Source organism: Pinus tabuliformis, chromosome 9 (genome assembly GCF_031772625.1).
Source record: "Pinus tabuliformis cultivar Carrire ecotype Pingquan chromosome 9, CPIR1, whole genome shotgun sequence".
Taxonomy (NCBI): Eukaryota; Viridiplantae; Streptophyta; class Pinopsida; order Pinales; family Pinaceae; genus Pinus; species Pinus tabuliformis.
The window spans coordinates 895,983,454-895,988,940 of record NC_142307.1 but is presented as its reverse complement, the minus strand read 5'-3'; positions in this window follow the sequence as shown (position 1 = coordinate 895,988,940).

Sequence of the window (5,487 nt, the reverse complement as noted above, 5' to 3'; positions counted from 1 at the left end):
AACACCCTTTAGGTTTTTATATGGTGTTGAAGCAGTGATGCCCATGGAATACATTGTGCCTATTCTGGGTGTAGAGGCACTCATGCGTATGACAAATCGCAAAACCCTAGAAGGAATAAAGATTTTTAGTTGGATTTCACTAGCAGGTCCAAAACCAACACGAAAAGCATGGCATGTTTAGCACATTAGGCTGCACACCTTTAAGTTAAATGACATGGTTTTGTTATATGACAGCAAGTTTGATAAATTTCCAGGGAAGTTCAGGATGCACTGGTCAGGGCCCTATTCCATTAAGGAGAATGCTGATGGGGGAGTAGTTCAGTTGGTCAAATTGAATAGAGATCCCTTCCCAGGAAAGGTGAATGGAAGTTGCTTGAAGAAATAGACTGGTGGTCTAGCCATGTGACCATATGAAGGTAACACAGTCTTAGCACTCCAGGCAGCTGCAAGGAGCCACGAGACAATAAAATACACTACCCAGGTTGGGAGCTGTACGATTAGAGGATTGTACGAAGCAAGGAAGTGTCATAGGGTTCACAGCAGCACAAAGGGAGTTGTGCTACCTAGGGAGAAATAACACAAGTCAGCTGGAAAGTGACCATTAAAGTCACTATTCATGATTTGATGGTAGAAATGCAGCCAAATGGAGTGGGTGACTAGCATTTAAGACATAATTTATGGGTCAGATCCTTGAAAATTTGCTACCAATTTGGAACTAATGAACTAAATTTAGGGGGGGTAGTCTAATTTGAATTCAAAATTCCCTATAAATTACATGTGGCTATCCAGTGAAAAACACTTGGCATTTTGAGAATTGAGTTGTTGAGCTCTCAGGTGCACATGAATCGCGAGCACTATGAACTCCTGATAGCCAATTCAGTATTTGGGACATTGCCGAAGGAGACATAGGAGTTCTTGCAGAAAATCACGTCGGTGCCCACAAAAGCTATAGATACCAAAGCAGAGGAGTCGGTGCCAAAAATTGAGATGGAAGCAGATCTAGTTGCTCCAGAGGTTATCAAAGTATTAGTTAAAGTCCCCAAATCACCAAGGATGCCAATGCCAAAGCTGAAACCAAGCAAGAGAGCACAAAGGATAAGAAGGGCAAGCATCCTACAATACTGGTGTGCACATTGCCAAGAAGAAACCCAATGAAGCTTACCACACAGGAGAAGGGAAAATACATCAATTTGGAGCCAGATGAGGAATAAATCAAAGACATCTCGATGGATGATGAGGATGTGGGAGTAGATGTGGAAGAAGTTGAAGCCCAGGGCATTGGCCTTATCACTCGATTGCCTGAGTATGTCCCTCCACGCAAGGGCAAGGCCAAGGTGCCGAAAGACATTGATGAGAGCAAGGTCCCCTTGCAAACCCCTATGCTTTGGATGAAATTGTCTTGTAAGGACCATGCTTGGGGTGGTTTCGTTTTCTAAAGCTTGAAGACTGGGACTTGGCTGAACATGACAAGTTCCCACACCTAGTGACCGAGTAGCTGATGAATCACATTATTGACACAACCACTAGAATGAGCACATTGGAGCTGCGGAGGTGGCTTAGAGGAGTCGGCAAGGCAGGGTTTCTCAACCTACTTTGGGTGTCACACTAAAACCATACCCCAATTATAATTTTGGTCATCAAGAAGCTACTATGTTTGGTGCATGATGGGTGTTTGTGGCTGGAGGAGTCAATACCCATCACTGACAGGTTGATCCACAAGATCACATGGTTGGCTTACACAGGAGAAGGTTCGGCCATGATATTTAGCGGAAAAGGTGGTGAGTAGGCCCTCGTAGAGGCCATGAAAGAGAAGTTCAAGTTGGTAAAGAAGCCACGTGGGTATGCCATATCTAGCATCTGTGACTCTATTGTAAAGGTAGCTACGTAGATTTTAGCAAGGAAGGTGATGAGGAAGTCTCGCGTCGATGAGCTGTCGACACCTCTCGTCACGCTAGTAGCCCAGTGCACCGAAGGAGTTTAGTTCAATTGGAAAAACTATCTTAGTGGTGACTTCATTGTGAACTTCCGCAAAGCATATGAGCCCAACAAGACATTCCATTACAGATGGCTCTTGCTATCGATTGTGTTGGTAGCATGGTAGCTGCTAGAGGAGAACCAATTCCCTTCAGTCGCACCAGACCTACCAGAAGCAACAAAGTATGCTTTGTTGTGGGTGACCAAGGATGTGTAGCGCATCAAGGAAAACATGATCTTCTCGATCTTGATGGAGATGAACATCCACATGGCCATCAATCGCAAACTGCAATTATCACCTATGGTGTTTGACAGCCTGCAGGGCTACGCAGAGTTTAAAGAAAATTTTCACCATGTGGCCATTAGGGCACGGAAGGACCCTGCATAGAAATGGTATGACTTGCCTTATCTAGCAACGAATGATGCCAGTGATGCAGTACTTGATCGATGGCCAAAAAAATAGCACACTACAGCAGGCTTAGCGGTGGGAGGGAGAAAGTCCATCACGCAGACATAGAAGGAGGAGGCCAAGCTAAAGATGACGTAGTGGGTCGAAAAGAGAAAGAAGGAGGCCTCTCACAAGGCTCAAGCAGAGCGCGATGCCACTTAGTACACAAAGAAGCAAATGGGTGGAGTAGAGTGAGGCTCTGACAAACACACAAGGTCGCCTTCACATGAGACAGAGGAGGAGACGAATGAGAATACAGAACAACACGACATGAACCCACAGGCGATGTCTACTCGCATCAAGCATCCAAGGGAGCAAGAGAAAGGAGGGTCTAGGAAGAAATGAAAGGTTACTAAGACATCACTGGACCTAATCACCCTAACAAAGGGTGATTTGGATGACATCAGTGACACGGTGTGGTATGTCACCGTGGACGCCCTACAACAGTTTCAGTAGTAGCAGCAAATAATATTATGGGCTATCTAGACAAGTTTGTAGGAGCTATAGACCTGCGCATCATAGACTGACACGATGTCTACCAGCCTTGCCATCGACACTTCAGAAGTTGCCAAGATGTTGTGCGCAAAGGCCTCCAATGCGATAGTGTTTCCTAATGGAGCACTGACCATGAAGAACGAAGCTGACAGGCCCACTGATATTGTCCCAACAGGATTAGGGTTGAATCTAGCAGCACTCCCTAGTGAAGCACTCCACCTCTTGCAGGATTGAGTGATTGCAGAGATGAGGGCCTGTGAGCACCATGCCCTCCAGGTGATTAGTGAGTAGTAGATTAAAAATGAGTAAATGGCACTACAATGAGACCCTGCCATCACTAATGTGACCAAGGTGACCAGTCAGAATAGGTGTATAACACAGGTCGTTGAGGAGGCATGCCGAGTGGTCCCAGAGCTGGCCATTCCTGAGGAAGAACCAGTTGAGGTGTGCATCCACAAGCTGGCCACGGGGGTGTGCGACACTCGTACAGAAATGACAAGGGTTCAGTTGGAGTTGAACCTCTAGATCATAAAGTTACAATTGAAGGTCCAACTTTCAACTCTGCTAGAAGTAAAGGAGCAGTGGGCGACCACTGTCATAGAAGCAATAGTGATGGTTGACAATGCAGTAGCAAATTGCACGCAACTTTTTGAGCAGTTGTTCGAGGTCCTGACAAGCTTGGAGCAGGAACCTGATGTACAACGACTGGAGATAGAAGTGCGTGAGCTACAAGAGCGCTACGATGAAGTCAAATTCACAGTGTGAACTGTCGCACTCATATAGAGACTGGAAAAGCAACAGGAGGATAAGTAGCTAAACAAACAGGTGGATGTAGTGTTGCACGAGGAAGAAGTGCTGAAGGCACGACTGAAGCCTAGGTTGGATGAGGCTTACAAGGTGAAAACCTCTATTGAAGGAAATATTGTGACTCTACAAGTAGCTCAATAAAAGCTTCAGGCCGACAGTTCAAGAGTAGTGGCCAAGCAGATGTTTGAAGACGCAAAGCAAGCAATCGCAGAGTGCACTACTGAGGTTGCGGTCATACTAGTCGAGATGGAAGGTCTTTGCACTAAGATCTCTGTGCTTGTCGAGTGACTTGAGGGAAAGTCACGATGTTTATTTTGGGGGCATTTTGGGAGTGGGATCCCCCAAGGACAGTTTTGAGGCTAAACGCCCATGTTTTGGGTCAAATTCTGTAATAAAGTTATAAAGATTTCACATTTTGTGTTCACAAAGCATGAAGGTGTCATGAGTCATAAAGGGTTGTCTGCCCTTACTTTTTTGAAGTAAATTCGGCTGTAGAGATCTACCCATGGTTCACAGACCATGGGATTGTATAAAAAGAGCTAAGTAAGTAAGCTCATAGTCTTAAGGAGTCATGAGTTGTAGAAGAAGTCTTTAGCAATAAGGAGAGAAGTCTAAGTTTTAGGTCTTAGTGTAGGTAGAGTCTCTGAGACTGAGTGCACAGAGGTCTAGGGTGGAAGTTCGCAGCTGAGTGCGCGGACCCCTGTAGTTGTGTGCACAAGGCGAATAAAGTCTATAGTCATCTGAAGATATCAATAAAAAGAAGCATTCTACAAATTTTGTGTCTTTGTTTCCTCTTAATGCATCATTCCATATTGTGTACGAATTTCATTTATAATGCTTCTGTGATGCCCGAATGTATGTAATTACTTTGGTTATTTGAACGTAAGTAAGGATATATGTTTACACGACACTAATTGTGATTGTTTAGTAAGATAATTAACACTTAAGGATAACTTGGAAACCTATTCTATACGCTCCTTTAGTAGCGCAAAAGTACATGAAACATAGGTTAGGGCTGCGTGAAGGCCAATTGTACCCCTTCGCGGAGGTACTGAAGGGCAGAAAAAAGGGCTAGATAGACTGAGCCCTAGAACTCAACAAACTTCGTAACAACAGGAATAGAAGGAATAAACTGACATCATGACCATCTTAGGGTGCAGAAACTTGGTTCCAACATCACCCCATATTGCTTCGGGTGAGACTTCAGTCTGCGCTTTGCGGGATGATGTCGAAAGGGCCAATAGTGTAGGGATTTTTTCAGCTAACTAACGTTGAACCTGGGTCAGGCCCCACCAAGCCAATAGTGTATCACATTTACAAGGCGAAAGACTCGACTTCCTATGGATAAAGGATTTCAAACCTAGTGGATTCTCCCTTTATATACATGACGGTATAGGGAGCACAAGTCTGTACTAGTGCTGTCTAATGCCGAAGTGAACCATAGCTGCTAGGTTTAAATATTCTGTAACATGTTTGTAGCCTAGACCTCTAAATGTGAGTGTTTAGTTTCAAATGCACCTTAGGTTAATTAAATATATTTTAAAGGTTGATATTGAAAACAAGTCTCCATTTTTAGGCCCTATTGATGTCACCTGAAAAACTCTTAAGTGCAACTATATGAGACAAAACCCTTTCAATTTGATGAATTCTTACACTAATTGAGAGAAGAGAAAAAAATCGTTGCAACAAACAAGCAACTGAAAGTAAGATGACTCTTCACTACTTCGCTTTTCAAAACAAAATAATGAAAATTCTTTCCACTT